The following is a 17693-nucleotide window of genomic DNA, read 5'->3' as shown; positions in this document are numbered from 1 at the left end:
GCTCTAAACCAATGATTTCGTAAGGGTGAGAAACACCCCTTAAACAATTTAACAGCATTATGCATGCAACAACAATCTATAGGCTACACAAGCTCATCTCTGACTACGAAAAACTGACCCTTCTAAATCTACAATTTTTGCCTGTCTCGAGAACCTCAGAAAAAATATGATTTATCATTATGATTGATCTGGGACTGCGTAGCAGGGTAAAAAACCTGTTTTACACATACTCCGTCAGCAGTGCGTATTACGTTATGCGTTTTTTTTTTCTTCTTTTTTTTTACGCATCCATGTTAACGAATTGGAGAGTTCACACTGCACAGCTATGGTGTAATGTGATCAAAATAACATCACCACTCAAATGTAGTTATAAATGAGGGTGGAGGAATCATCAAACTAGAAGCACGTTGTGTGAAGACCACTCAAAGTTCAGTGACATAGAGTTTGATATTAAGGAGTACAAATTCATTTTAAACAAAACAATCTACTTTTTGGCCTAATGTGCTTATTAAATGTTTGTCCATCAAAAATAGTATAACTTTGTATGTATAAACGATTTATTTTATATTTGAATCAAATTTACTACTGCCCCACTTTAGGAAATATGGTTTCGAAGAGTGGGACACTAAATAAGCCGAATGTGGCACAGTACTTCAATCAATCAAAAATGTGTGGAGCGGCATGGTTTGTGGGGCAAAAATGAATATTTACAGGTTTTTAGTGTTGTTATGCAATATTAGAATGCTGTTACTGCAGATAGGATTATAGATGATGATGATGATGGTGTCTTGACGTGCAAAGGACTGCTTGTTTTCAGAGATGTAATGAGTTAACCTCTGTAGGTTGTTTATATTCAGGTAGTTGTCAAGATTTGTGCAGGCTAGCTGCTAGAGGTTTTCAAAAATACACTATGCTTGTATGTGTTCATTTAGTAAAAGAGAAAGCATTAGGCAAATTGGTCTTAAATGTTTTTAATAGCAGTTCAAGGCACGTTCATGAATTCTGAATCAAGGTTGATCTAGCCTACAGTTAAACTTAACTTAAAGGATTCATCCAAAAATGAAAATTATGTCATTAATGACTCACCCTCATGTCGTTCCGAACCCGTGAGACCTCTGAACACAGTTTAAGATATTTTAGATTTAGTCCGAGAGCTCTCAGTCCCTCCATTGAAGCTGTGTGTACGGTACACTGTCCATGTCCAGAAAGGTAATAAAAACATCATCAAAGTAGTCCATGTGACATCAGAGGATCAGTTAGAATTTGTTGAAGCATTGAAAATACATTTTGGTCCAAAAATAACAAAAATTACGACTTTATTCAGCATTGTCCTCTTTTCAGGGTCTGTTGTGAGTGTGACTGCTGTGACTGTTGACGCTGCTGACATGTTTTCTGTTGTTCCCAGTGACAAAGATAACACGTCAGCAGCATCGTACGTCAACAGACTAAATCTAAAATATCTTAAACTGTGTTCTGAAGATAAACGGAGGTCTTACGGGTTTGGAATGACATGAGGGTGAGTCATTAATAACATAATTTTCCTTTTTGGGCGAACTAACCCTTTAACCTAAAGCCTCAACTGTGGTTATATCTTGCCTTTAAATAGGTCTAGGGTATGCCCGCTGTGGTTGTATATGTTTGTTGAACTATTGAGAACAGTCAGGAATTTTATATGTATATATATATATATATATATATATATATATATATATATGTGTGTGTGTGTGTGTGTGTGTGTGTGTGTGTGTGTGTGTGTGTGTGTGTGTGTGTGTGTGTGTGTGTATATATATATATATATATATATATATATATTCTCTTTTGATTCAATTAAGAAACATCCTGGGTTTTTTAGAATGGTGTTAGGTGTGGATTTAATGTTTTGGCTAAACATCGCAATGTCACAGAAATCTGAAATGTAAAAAATGTCCCACATTATGGCAATTCACCCATTCTATGGTCCAGATTGACAAAAAAAAGAAAGAAATTAATATAGTTTTTTGCGCTGTCATTTACATATCGCCAGATTAAAATAACATTTCAAGCTTTATGCTTGATTTATTTGTAACATATTAACCTCAAACCTTTTCATCTTTCTCTTTCTGCAAATTGTATGGTGTAGCGATATGATGACAGCACCCAAAATACTATCAAACACTCCAGCACAGCTCCATTCTTCACGAAAGATGGATAAAAGGGCGCACAGGAAGCAAAAACTTCGAAAAATAGTATACAACCCACCTAATCCAGGCCAAATCACAGAGATGCCAATTCACCCGGGACTAATGTTAACACATGATCGGTGTTCTGCAAATATGGTAAGTCTTTTGTGGGGGTATTTTACATTACAAATTACAAATATGGCTGATTCACACAGGATCAAGATCACAGACAACCTCCACAATTATTACAAATGACTGGAGGTCACCAGGTAACCAGGTATCCTGTTCGAATAGGGCTAAAGACCAGCGGGAATGCTTGTAATAAAGATTTAATTGCAAAAGAAAAGGCAGGAGAGTCAACTGTTTCAATAGTGTCAATAGAGACAACTTTCAACTACTGATGATTTCAACTACTCAATAAAAAATGTTGGGTTTAAAAAACAACCCAAGGTTTTTTTTTCTGTGTACTTTAAGTCCACTGATAACACATTTTATAGCATTGATTAACCTAGGTTAATATATGGATTAATTTATACAGTTTTCAGTATTGCTAAAATGTTACATATACAGTAACATTAACCTAGATTTATGAATGCTGTACAAGCTTATGATACCAGAGTGCATTAACTAATTTTAACAAATTTAAGTTTATTTTAAACTGTCACCAGGTCAACTGCTTATTTAATACTGCAGTTTTAAATCAAATATAACTTTCATGAACACAAATACTAATGCCCTATATGACAGAAGGCGGATATATGTGGTCTTGATTATGATTATATGTGCAATGTAATTTTGGTCAGATGTTTGATGTTTGTCTCCATCTTGTGGTTATTTTGATTGTTACACAAACACCACTTTTATTATATTTTTTTAACACATTACAACGTGGTGTTTACTTTTGACAGACCACATTTCTTTTCCCCTTTTGTGCAGCTGCCTGATTTGGGTGTTATTTTTAATGCTCAGTTAACTTTTAATTGTCATTTTAAAAATATATCAAAAGAGGCTTATCCATGCCTTTATCACATCGAGGCTTGATTATTGTAGGCTAATTCTTTTTTTTGTGGGTCTAACAGCAAATTTTATGAAGTGCACTGCGGCAGTGATGAGGTTATTTTCCAGTCACCATTCAGTCATAATCAGCTGCATAAACCAGTTATCATAGCAAAATAGAAGATGCAACTGAAGCTTCATGACTACTTTGTGAATCATGGTTTTTCATTGAACGACTGCTTGATCTAATAATATCTTTCTGTGTTATTGCATGAGCACCAACATGTTCAGTTCTCTAAAATTATTCTTGAAATTGTCCATCATCTTGCACTTCCTCTAGTACTGTAGAAACACAAAAACAAAAATATTGAACTCTTCTTGGTGATTCTCAGAGATGGGACTATAAAGGAGCAACTCTGTTGTATCAAATATTAAATTTTCAATGGGTCTTTAAAAAGTAAATATTAGCTGTGTCCAAATTCAGGGTCTACATCCTTCGGAGTACTTATTTGAAGGATGTTACGTCACAGCGCCGCGACGAAGGCTGTCCAAATTCGTAGGATCCAGGCGGCAAGGAAGTCGACCGGAAGTTGAAGTCGGCTGCGTGCTGCCATCTTGTAGCAGAACTTCATTTTTTTTTTTTTTTTTTTTTTTTTTGACATTTAGGAATTACAACTGCAGTCAGGGGGTACAAAAAGTAAAACAAATAAACAGACATAAAAATACATATACAAATTCAGAAAAAATTTAAAGGCTAAAGATGTGAAAATGCTTACAGATTGAAACGCATTTTGCAGCTTTCTTATTTCTCAGCCCCACTATTGTATTTAGGTATTGCAAAATTTCTGCTTTTAAAATCAAAAATAAAGGCTTATTTCTTCCAAATTTACATCTATGAATACTAAATTTAGCTAACAGAAGAAGCAGATTAAATTAAATAATATTCCTTCTGGTAAGATTTGTCATAAGAGAAAAAAACAAATAATACATTTTTAAAGCACAGTTGAAAGCTGGACATGATATGAGCCTTAATAAAGGAATAGAAATCTGACCAAAAACAAACTGAATGAGGACAACTCCAAAATAAATGATAAAATGTTTCATCATGTAGATCACAAAATGTACACAATGTATCAATTTCACAATTAAATCTGTTCACAAGGAAATAATTACATGGGTAAATTTTATAAATAAGTTTAAGCGAGATTTCTTTGATTTTATTAGTAATTAAGTATTTATGTGGGAGTTTCCAGATTTTAAACCATAACAAATTATCGGCATATCCATTCCAGAATGATATAATAGCAGGTCTGGAGACAATATCCCTTTGAAACAAAGCCCGTATACAACGGTTATTATTTTTAATACAGGGATTAGAGAAACAGATCCGTCCTATTTCAGTATCAGCAGGATCCAACGAGCATGAAGAGAGCAGAGGACAGGTATTTTTAAGAAGAATTTTAAGACCAGAGGGGATAGCATCCATAACCACAGCAAAATCCCTAGGAGTAACTGGAATATTATATTTAGAAAGAAACTCAGAGTAGGTCAACATAAGACCATCATGGTTATAAAGTTGCCTGACAAAAATTATATCATTACAAAACCAATTCAAAAGAAATACAGCTTTAGATTTATATAGAATGTGCTTATTATTCCAAATGTAACACCTGTTAGGAGAGAAGTTGTGTTTATAGATTAAATTCCAGGAAAGAAGCATCTGTTTGTGAAAATTAGATAGTTTTAAAGGAAGTTTGGTAATACTGTAGTCACAAAGTAAAAGGAATTGAAGTCCACCAACTTGTGAAAAGATAAATTAAGGAATAATATTCCAGATAGATGTTGGTTTTTTAAGGAATTGCTTAATCCAGTTAACTTTGAAGGTGTGATTAAGGGTGGTAAAATCTAAGAAATTCAGGCCTCCATTTTCAGTTGAGTTCATAACCACAGATTTCTTTATATAGTGGGTTTTATTTTTCCATAAGAAGTTAAATAGCATTTTATCAATAATTTTACAAGTATTATCGTTAACTGCTAGGGATAGCGCTGCATACGTAAGTCTCGATATGCCCTCTGCCTTTGTGATCAGTACTCTCCCCCTCAAGGATAGGTCTAGTAACCACTGATTTAACTTTTTCTTTGTTTTGTCAATGACTGGTGAAAAATTAAGTTTACATCGTTCCTCTTCATTCTTTACGATCTTAATGCCTAAATATGTGATTTCATCTTTAATGGGAATATTACAAATTGACAGAAGATTACTGTTTTTAAGAGACATTCATTCACACTTATTTAAATTCAAGTAAAGCCCTGAAGCTTTAGAGAATGTGTGGATAATATTAAGGGCTAAAGGTATTTCCCCTGCATCTTTTAAAAAAAAGGGTAGTGTCGTCTGCTAATTGGCTTATGATAATTTCTCTGCCAACTGCAGTGATTCCTCTTAAAGGGCTCTGTTTAACATGGTCTGCAAGAAGTTGTGAACAAAGTAAAAATAAATAAGGAGAAATAGGGCATCCCTGTCTGATACCACGACTGAGATTAAATCTGGGTGAGGTGCCATTACGCAGCTTAATTGAACAATTTGCATCATAATATAAAGTTTTAATGGAGTTAATAAAGAAATCACCAAAACCAAATTTGTTTAGGGACGAATATATGAAATGATGTTCAATAGTATCGAAGGCCTTATGGAAGTCTAAAAAAAGAATGAAACTCTCATCTGGATATAGATGTGGGTAATCAATGAGGTCCAGTACCTAGCGAATGTTATTTGAAATGTGTCTATTACGCATAAAACCTGACTGTGTGTCATCGATAATGGAATCCAGGGTTGTCTTAATTCTAGAAGCTAATATAGAGGCTAAAATTTTATAATCATTATTAAGTAAGGAAATTGGTTTCCAATTGTCTAACATTAAAGTGTCTTTTTTGGGTTTGGGAATTAAGATAATTAGGCCTTGTGTCAGGGTAGGCGGGAGCTTACCATACTCAATAGATTGTAAGGAGAGTTTTAAAAGGAAAGGAGCAAGTTCTTCTGAGAAGGTTTTATAGAATTCAGAGTTTAAACCATCTATACCAGGGGATTTATTCAGCTTGAGTTCTGTAATAGCATGAAGGACTTCATTTAAACATATAGGACTATCACAATGAGCTTCACTTATAGTTTTCGAATTAGTAAGACTATCTATAAAATAGAGGAATTATCCTCATTAAATCTTGAATTGTAGAGGGTGCTAAAAAAGGTTGAACAGTAATCTGCAATGTCCTTTGAATCACTTTTCGGACTATTCAGTTGCACAATTGTATTTGTTTTTGCATGGATTTTTTCTAAATTAAAGAAAAATGCTGAATTCTGTTCACCTTTTTCCAACCATCTCTGTCTAGATCTAATGAAGGCACCCTCTGCCCTCTTTTTATAAATATCATCTAATTGGCTTTGAAGTGTGAATAATTCAAGATATTCATTATCCGACAAGTTTGGTGATTTATGAGTAAAGGACATAATTTTAGAAATTATCATCTCCTCTTCCAACTTTCCAGCTTTAGACACTAAACTACCAAATTTTCTAAGACATTTACAAGCTTCAAATTTAAACAACTCCCAATTAGTGCAATAGTTATTACTAATCTGAGCTATATTCCAATATTGTGCAATCAAACTACGAATGGTCATCTTAACAAATTCATGTTCCAATAATGACTTATTGAGCTTCCAATAAGAGTTAGTTAGAGGGAAGAGAAGAAAGTAACGAAATGTTAACAGATACTGCCTTATGGTCTGTTAATGGCGTGGGAAGAATATTAACAGAAATATCTTCTTTGTGTAAATTGCACGGTGTTAACCAGTAGTCAATACGAGACATAACGGTACAGGACTTATTATTCCATGTAAAAGAGCGAATACCAGGGAATTTCTCTCTCCAAATGTCTATTACACTAAATTTCTGCATAAAAGTCTTTAGTGTGGAGTTATGATAATTTACACTGCGAGGTGGCCATCGGTCAAGGGAGTTGTCTAAAGTGATATTAAAATCTCCTCCTATCAGAACAGATGAATTTGGGAATTTAGATAAAAAAAATGTGTAATACGATTCTCTAAAGTTTGAATAAAGCATCGGTTTCAATTTTAGATTTGTACCCATAAAAATTAACAATAATCATAGTCACCAGATCTACTTTAATAACTAAAATAATGAAATGACCAAAGGGATCACCCTCTGAAAATAAAATTTCCCCCGAAAATTTGTTTTTTAAAATTGCAACGCCAGCTAGTGTCAGAATTTTACATCTTTGGGAGTAGAATGAACTTCTTGAAAGAAACAAAAGTCAGATTTCTGCTGTTTAGCAAATAAGAACAATGCTTTACGTTTAACATTAAACCTTAAACCCCTGACATTAAGTGTAACTAACGACAACGACATGAATGTAAGATGAACAAAAGAAACAAGAACAGTTTTAGAAAAACTTCCATCCCCTTTTAAATCAAATAAAGAATTAACCCGGTTATGGGACTATAAATGCTAAGGCTAACATTAACCCACAATTTACTTGGAGTAGGTGTAATAAGCATTAGCACACACAAGTTGGCTTAACAGATCGGTTAGAAAATTGTTCATATGTAAGATGAAAAACACTCAATTTCAGGTGGGTAACTGCACCTCTTTCCCATCAATGAATACGCGCACACCGACAAAGAACGCTCGTTTTCCTTCCTTCCTTGTAGCTTCAATCAACGGCCACCCATTCATCCTCAGCAATTTGTCTGCTTGAGATAAATCTTCGGTGAATCTCAGCTTGTGACTCCGCAGATATTCAGATTGCTTGGCCTGTCGCCAGATCAAGTCCCGTGTAGATCTCCTCACGAAGCGAATGATCACTCGTCTCGGTCTATTGGTCTGCTCATTCAGCTTTCCCAGTCGATGCACTACATCTATGTCATCCTTGAAAGAAATGTTTGAGTCGGGAACAACTGAGACACACACGCCGATGACTTTTTGCTTGATGTTTTCCTCATGATGTTCAGGAATACCGTATAAATGGAGGTTCCATCTCCGCTGATAGTTTTCGGCATCGTTCAGTCTCTGCTCAAGTTCGTGGATTTTGGTGCTGTTTGAGTTGGCGGTAGTTTTGCAACTTTTCAAATCTGTCTTCAATGCGTTCACTTCTTCAAACACAAAGTCAATTGATTTCTTAAGACCCTCAATGCTCACCGTGTTGCTGGTAATCATTTTGCCGAGGTCGTTTGCACTTTCTTTGGTCCTGGATGTCAATGCCTCAATGACGTTATCTTGCAATTCCGTCAGAGAAATTTCACCTCGAGATTTCTTTAGCTGAGGTTTCACAGGCGTATCTAGGTCAGAGTCCTGGACAATCTCGAGACTTGGGCTCTCAGACCGGGTGACAGCGGGACTTTTTTTGCCGTATTGATGGTCTATCTCGATTTGTGCCGCAGACCCAACAACATCGACAGGAACATCTAATTCCATTTCTTCTGTAAGCAACTTGGAAGTAGAATTCTTATTTTTTCCTTTGCGTTTCATCGTATTATCCTTGGTTTCCATTTGCGTTTGATATCAGTTAACGATCGCCAACTAAATTAAATTAAACTTACTTAAATAACAAGTTACTTAGGTTAAACAAAACAGAAAAGTGCCCTATTGCATATTCGAACATTTTGATGCGTCCGGGTTTAAATAGCGTTCAAATGTAGGGGATGGAAAGTAAAATTGAATCAGCTGCATAAAACTTCGACCGCACCGGCTGCCATCTTGGCCTCCTCCAGCAGAACTTCACTTGCGTTAGCATTCCCATTGACTCCCATTCATTTTGGCGTCACTTTGACAGCGAATAACTTTACATCTGAGGCGTTTAAAGACTCCGTTTGTCCATTATTTATTTCTAAAGATACACGACAATGTATAAAGGGCTCCATTACCTTCTATGTTACATTATGGCCCCGTAGAAACAGTTTTTGTAAAAAATAGGCTAACGATTGCGTCGTAACCACTCGACTCTCTATCGCATTACCGTACAGACAGGAGGAGAAGCTCGCAGGCAATTAACTTAGTATGACGTACTGGCGTTACATTTTAAAATACTATACAAAATAATTAATCAGAATACTTACTCCTGCTCACTCACGACAAAGAACTCCCCGCTCAAGCTCGCCGTCTCTGCAAGATTAACGATGGCAGTTTGCACGCACAGCTACTAGAAGATTTACATCTGTCAGACAGGTTGCTGACGTCGTCAAGCTTCGTTTGAGTCTGCGCGTCAGAAACAGAAGTACTAAAAAAACGCTAAAAATGGGCTTCAATTGTCTCAGTTGAGTTCCAATGGGGTCGCTGTGTCCATTTCTTTTACTGTCTATGGGAGGACCCCTCCTTCCTAAACCGGTTAGGAAGGATCCTAAGGAGGATGCAGACCCTGAATTTGGACACAGCTACAGTTTTGAGCCAAGTCCCTTCCACATTATTTTTGGATCACTACAAATGGAGAGACCTTAAAAAGCCTGCAAGATACTATATAAAACCTGCTTTCTGGCTACAAGGACCTCAGTGTTTAGACTTATGTTCTCTTCTGCTGTGAAAACAGGAAAAAGAGCATAACATGTTATTTACCAGAATACACACACTCATATTATGCAACACTGAATGGAAAATGTCAAAAGCAATTCTATGTTGCAAATGCCCATAAACACAGGGCTCTAGATAGCAAATGGTTAAAAATGTGATTAAAATAAAAAATTTGTGTGGGTTCTAGTGCAGTTTTGTCAAATAATGTTAAAAGAAGCTCAGTGGACAGCATAATGACTCTTAAAAACCAGATATTTTTAATTAGTCTGTCAAAAACACTTGGAAAATCAAAGTCTTATGGAACTTAGGAATTCGGAATCATACCTGTTCAGTCAGTCAATTGAAAGTCAGTTTTTGGTAATTTAAGACTTCAAATAAAGTGGGAACCATTACTGTAATGTACAACATTTCTGTAAGTTTGTAAAAATCGCATCATTTTAACTACTAACTGTTTCGTATGACAATGTTTAATAAAATATACATTTTTATAACAAACGTTTGTTTCTCTAAATTAATAATTGTCTAATGGTATTTTTACATTTTAGATTTGTCTCCTAAATGTTTCATTTTTGAAGGCAGTGGCTCTTCATTTCCCCTCATTATTTAGTCTGAAATGTGCAAAAACTCTTTCTTGCACAATCATTTGTGAGACAGGTTTATTACAGGTTTGCGTGATTTAAAATAAGTGAATTCAATATAATATATTTTACTGTTCACGGAAACCATGTGGCAGAATGTTTTGCATATGTCATTCCACGGTCCACGGTGTGGAACAAAGCAAAACCAGCCAGGTCTCTTGCCGAACAGCTGCTGACTTAAATACTGCAACATTTCATTTTAAGGATGTATTATGAAATTTTGTACTTAATAAGGAATTCTACAGAGAAAATATTTTTGTTTTTTGTGTCGATCTTGTCAGGGCTGCGTTTCTCAAAAACATCATGAGATCAGTTAATTGTAGAGGCCACTGGGGTAAAGGATCTACGATCTACTTAGGCTTATGATGCTTTTGGGAAAGCAGCCCTGGACTTGATTCACAGGATTAGACAATGGACAATACAACCAGTATAATTTGGCAACTTGTCATGTCAGGCAGCTTGACAAATGTTTTTAATATTATTTGACTATATTAAAATAAAGGTAACATTGTTTAATTGTTTTAAGTGCAAACTAATAAAGTTTATTCATCCATAAGAAACCATACACTCTTTAAAAAAAGGTGCTTCGTGATGCCATAGAAGAACATTTTTGTCTAAATGGTTCTATAAAGAACCGTTGACATCTGAAGAACCTTTTTTTTTCACAAAACGTTCTTTGTGGCAAATGAAGGTTCTTCAGATTACAAAAAGGTAAGAAAGAGGTGGTTCTTTAAAGTACCTTTGACTGAATGGTTCTTTGTGGAACCAAAAAATGGTTCCCTTTCAAGGGAACTTTGAACTGCGTCCTCTAGGGAGCGCTATGGGAACACCTCGTCGTGACCCGTGTCTGAAGCATACTTTGAAAAAACACCATCTTGTTTGCCGGCGCCAGCCTCTGATGTCACTACCGACTATAAATCAGCGCCAGGAAAACACGTTATCCTCTTCTTCGTCTTCATTGACTGTTTTGTTTGAAGCATGCATCTGAGAAAACGACCACGGTAAGAGAGATCTTTTTCTGTTTATCATGGCATCCACTAGCAAGGTGTTTAGACAGTGTGTACATCTATGTTGGCATTATTTGACACCTGATGACACACACAGTCTTTGCGTCTCTCGTCTGTCTCTCTTTTCGAGGAAAGAACGGCAGCCATCTGCTTCCCGCGGTTCAGGGCCCGCTGATGCTGAGGCACGGAGGAGAGTGAGCTCGTGGGAATCACTGTTGGATCTCGCTGAGGAGTTTAGAGAGGGACTTTCCTAGCTCTGGGAAGATGTGTTGTCATTAACCCTTTCTGATACTGAAGTTAGGAGATGTCTGAGGGTGGAGAAGAAGCTAAGGCTGAGCCTTCTCAATCCTCCTGCTCTGCGTATGTGGAGCTGTTAGAGGTTATGGATTGTGCCACTGCAAAGTTGGATTTGCCATGGAAGCGCGCCAGCAAAGTGACGACGCGAGGTCGCCTCGACGAGCGTTATTTATCTGATCATAGCCCTCCAGCCCAGGTGAGCCTCCCATTCTTGTTTGATTTACATGCAGAAGTCAAAAAAGAATGGAAGAGGCCGTTTTCTTCTCACATCCATCGGTTGTAGCATACGAGTTATGCCAACAAGTTATGCCAGAAATTGCTGAAACTAAAATTAAACTGATAGAAACATTTAATTATAACATGGGAGGCGTGACAACAGAGTTGAGTAGTGATGTGACATTTGAACCGAGGCGTCGGAGCTTGTGTCGAGAAAAAAGGGGCGTGCCAGATGAAGCCCCGATTCGAGGCTTGTGTTGTTGACATGGAAATCAAGTGACTGATGACAAACGAGGCCTCGGTTTGTGTGGAGTGTCGGTTCCGGATAAAGGGGGTTCGAAACCCACGCCACCTTGTGGGTGTTGTCAGGAGTAGATGAATCAGTTGTAGTAGAGTCAGAGAGTCAGAGTTAGAGTTAGATAGTTGTGTCGTCATCGTTATTGTGTCATATATGTGTTAGGCAGTGTTGGGTATAGTTACTTTGGAAAGTAGTTAGTTAGGTTACAACGTTACCATCAATTAAAAGTAATCAGTTATGATACAGCGTTACCTATTCATAAAAGTAACGCGTTAGAGTACTCATGCGTTACCAAAAATTAAAAGCCGTTTGCAGCGGCTCACACATGACAGACACAGCCCCCGGCCCCTTTAAATGCACCTAGAAGCCGTGACTCCCGACAATGAATAACGTCAGTCATCCGACTAAATTAACACTGCAGGATAACAATAACAGGAAAGACAGTCAGCAATCGGCTATTCCACATGGCGTTTTATTTATTTATTATCACAGAACATATTATTAATCAAAATTCGCACCTAACGTTACCCAGCCCGGGTAGCCTATCTACTGTATATTATGAGCACCACAAGATAACTCCTGATTTTTCTTTAACTTTAAATAATGCAGTTATCAAAGTACAAGTATGCTTACTTGTAAACACAACCTTAAACAGGCTTGCAGATTTAAATCAATTTAGAAATGATGAACAACCAGCCAGCCAATGATCTAACAGAAATTAACAGCTGCCTGTCAAACAAAAATGATAACAAACCGAATTAAATCCTTCACTGCCACACAGGCAAATGACAAATCGCTTAATAGCCGAACTAATTATTATTAAAGTGTCACTCACAGTCACAAGCCTAAATTCGCTTTAACACAGTCCTCTTACATTTACTCTTCAAAGTAGTGATTAAAACGTAGCGTTAAATTTGAGGTAGAATTTTTGGCGGTCGACAGAAGCTTTTCACCAAAGCAGAGTGTGCATTTTACCGTTATGTTCTTTTTCGTTGAAAAATTGAAAATAATGTGCGTACTTCCATTTACCAAACGCTGTCCTCTCTGCAATCTTGCCGGCAGTTCGAAAAAAAAAAAACCCACACACACACACACAGGGTCAGGCGCAGGGCACAGACGCATCACAGCCATTGACTTTACGATCACAGAGCTTCGGCTCCGCTGATACATCCGCAGGTGGCACAGTAGACCTAGGACTACTGTCTGACAAAAAGCAGGCTGCAGTCGGGATTTTCCTTTCCTTAAAATAACGGATTACTTTTTTAAAAAAATAACGAAGTTACTGATTACTTACGCACGAAACTAACGCGTTAAGTTACAAATTTCAGGAAAAAAGTAATTAGAGTACTCTAACGCGTTACTTTGTAACGCGTTACCCACAACACTGGTGTTAGGGCTGTATATTATTAGATTATATCAGGTTATATTAGTTATAGTATATTGTTATTATTAATTAAAGTAGTTATTTTATAGTATTGTTATATTAATTAGATAAGATTTTTTGGATTGCTTTGTTTTTTTTTTATTTGGACTGGACTGCTTTTTGATTTGGATTGCCCTTTTAGATTGGTTTGCTTTTTGTGACCTCTTCCTTTTTCCTTGTAATGGAGCCAGCAAAAAAGAGGAAATCCTCCTCTGTCTGGGAGTTTTTTTTAAATGGTTGGTCACAATAAGGTATGTGTATTATTATTGTTTTACTGTCTTGATCTAATAATAATACTCACTATAAGGCTGTATTATATTTCATGTCTATTAATTTATGTTTCTAGGTGAAATGTTTGCCGTGCCTAAAGGAGCTGACATACATCAATAACACCTCCTCCATGCTCAGGCATTATCGAGCACTGCACAAGCATGCACAGACTACTAACAATCTTTATCAATCAAATTAATATTTATCCAAAGTGAATCTCACAAGATCTGAGGATCCACTAGTATATTGGGCTCAACATAAACATCTGTAGCCTTATTTATACCAGCTGGCACTGACATTTTTATGTTCCCCCGCATCCTCTGTTCCATGCAAAAGGATCTTTTCCAAGGCTGTAGAGGTTCTGTCCAAAAGGAGGAATCATCTAAACTCCAACACACTTGAACAAATTCTGTTCCTCAATAAAAAGAATGTGTGATCCTTCCTTCACCCACCTCAAACTGCAGTGTTGCAGTTTGTTCCTCTAAATCAGTGGTTCCCAACCTTTTTCAACTCGCGGCCCACACAACCAAACACATATGTTTGCGCTGCCCACTTCAAAAAAATTAACTGACCCCGCTATTGTTGGTAACTTAGTACTCAGAAGCTAGATTTTAAACTATATTTATTGAATAAACTAGGGCTGTGCGATATGGAAAAAACTATCGCGATTTTTTTGATCAATTTTGCAATTGTGCTTTTACAGTCATAAATGCATTCAGGATTAATTTGAAACATATTTCCAAAAGAAAACCAATCAGAGCTTTATCAAAAAGTTGTAACATCTCTAGAACAGACATAAGTCAAAATTATCACTATGGTGAAGATGTAAAAAAATGTATAGACTTGTGGCAAAAAAAAAAAAAAAAAAAAAATCCTGTATATAGGGACTTTTTTTTCTTTTTTGCCATGCATTGTTCATAGAGCTCATTAATTGTAGCAGTGCCTCAGGTGTTTGCAGTGTGTATACAGTATGTGTATGCGGTCAGCAGTGAGAGCGCATAAATATAACGCGAAAGCACATTAAAATAATGCACGAGTGCAAATCTCTCTGTTCGCAGCAGATTTCCTTTGCTCTGTCACAAAACCGGTCGTGCTTGCTCAGATACACGCTGCTTTGCGAGGAGAGAGTGTGCACACTTAAAACGTGTCTCCTCTCACTTAAACTGCATCCTGTTCACTAACAAATTCACTCTATGCTCATGTGTTAGACATGAATTATTTTTGCACGTTTTTATTTCTAGCCTTTTACCGCAGTGAGAACGCTCTGATCCGTCAACATTGGCTCAGAAAAAAGGCGCATCACAGACAGTGTGTGAACCTGGAGTTAGGCATATGCGCACGCTCAAATCGTGATTTTAGGACGTTTTCTTTTAATCGCACAGCCCTAGAATGGACTGGAAATGAAGAGAAAATAATTGGCGGCCCACCTGCAATACGGGGCCGCGGACCACAGGTTGAAAACCACTGCTCTAAATCCATAGTCCCATAAGCACAACACTGCACTAAAACTAGTAACAGTTTAATGCACAAAAACACACCAGAAACAATTCTTAACCTTTCCCACCCCACACTTTTCTGTTGCAATTTGTGTTATTACACTCCCTCCACCATAAGAACTACACTCAACACAGTCTCATTTTTGTTGTTCCTACTGTCACTATCCAAACAATTTATGAATAATGAATGAACTGTGTGTGGCAGTTGTCTCTGCACAAGTAAATTCAGACAGACAGAGAAACATATTTTATTTGATACCCAGGCAATGGACAAATGTCTGCTCAGGTCATTGATTCAGTATGTTTTTATTGGTCTGCTATTTCTTTGCACAGTAGCTAGGTGTCAATAGTGAGCAATAATGAATGAAGCTTCGAGTAATGAACCTTTTGGTGAAGCAATGGGCTGCGAGGTCTCTGTGAGGGAAACTCACATACGAAACTTGGATAGATGTATAAAATTAATGATTTAAAAATTTAACAGCGGATAGTGGGTATATCAAAAACATGGGGAAACATCCTCCCTACATTTTACGTACCTCTCTGTGGAAATTCATCAAGAGACAACGCGGAGATTGCTTTATTCTTCTGTTGATTATGCTGATCAGCGTCAGGCCAGGTCCACAGGGATTTCTTCTTTCAAATACAAACCACTCAAATATGCAATACTTTTCATTTTCGAACAGCTGGTTTTGTTCTGACTGTTATGTAAGATCAATGTTTCTGACTGTCAAACAAGACGCACAGAGATTTCTGATAAAGCATGTTTTATTAACTTTATTTGATAACATAATTTATAACTTACTGTTCAATTAAACGTAATATGGTAGGTTTGCATTAAATAAAAGATCGCTGTTCGCATTCATGTGTGTTTTCTATGTTTATTTGTTTTGTGAAAGATCTGCAGCATAAATCATGATCTGTCTATGAGCAGCCATGCATATTGTTATTCTTTTGCATTAATTATCAGATTAAACAGATATTAAAATTAGTCATGTATTTTTTTATTGTGTAAAATAATAAAATATGTTGTGAAAATAATGATGAAACAGACTGATATATGGGAACAATTGAGAAATTGATACTTCTGAAGATAAATCGCAGCCCATGTCTCACGAGGTAAATATAAAAAATAATAATAATAATGCAAACATTTACGAAAAATAAGTAATTTGTACATTTACATATTTGGTAAGATTAAAATACATTATATATCTCTGTATACAAACCATGAGTTCAACTTTCATTTCGTGAACAGTAGTGAACATTAGTGTATTTAATTAATTCACCAGGCCCAAACATACACAAGTTTCAAATCCACTGGCTCAGTTAACATTTATAGTATAGTGATAATAGCAGTGTATATCTTATTTGCATTTGAAGTGATATTATAAATCCTGTAAACATATAGAAGGTAATATTTGGACTTCTCCGGTTCTCTGCACTGACTTTAAGCACAACCGGAAATATCTACGCACACATTCGCAAGACCGGAAATCCAAGATGGCGGAGATATGCAACTAGCCCATTAAATAAAAACACGCCTTTTTTCCGGTGATGATGCTGCTAGAAAGCAACAAGGACTGGTTGAAAGCTGTGTGAGAGAGAGTTAAGCTGCATGACAGCGAGCTTCTCAAGATACCTCCGATTGGTTTAAGAAAGGGACAGACCATCTGAATCTGACCCTGGTAGTCAGTGGCGAGCCAACCGCAGAAGTGAACGGACCAAGAGCCTGGTGTGGCCAGCCGTGGCATCTTTGGAACCATCATCATCCTGTGCCTTCATTTAAAATACAGATAAGAACACACGTAAACCTACCCGGGTAGTGAAAAGAACATACATACTCCAAGAAATACACACCAAGAACTTTTATGGACTCTCTTTTTTTTTATTTGAGGTTATTTATTTTGGGTTTGTTGTGCGCTGTGCACTCAGGAAGCCGGCTTTGGTAGGCAGGGAATGTAAATAACTACCATTCATTTTGTTTAATACATTTCTCAAATTAACCTGTTTTGTGTTGTCTGTTCTCTGCTGACCTTTTACTATTTCAGGCTCCATAGTCGTACGTAGAGTTTCTGATATTAGCCCAGCTTTAATCCTTTACTACTTAAATTATTTATCAGTTACATTAACCTGAGACACGGGTTACATATGCGACAGAGCGCTAATCGGAAACACCAGGTGGAGGAATTAGGAAATCCTGCGAAGGCGGAGCATCCATGCACTTCGGAGGGCCCTTCGTGCACTTCGGAGACCGGTCTTCGAAGTCCGTGGCCTTCGAAGTGCGTACACTCAACTTTGGGACACAGCTTGAGTGTTTG

Source organism: Carassius auratus, chromosome 3, assembly GCF_003368295.1.
Source record: "Carassius auratus strain Wakin chromosome 3, ASM336829v1, whole genome shotgun sequence".
Lineage (NCBI taxonomy): Eukaryota > Metazoa > Chordata > Actinopteri > Cypriniformes > Cyprinidae > Carassius > Carassius auratus.
This window is presented reverse-complemented; position numbering follows the sequence as displayed.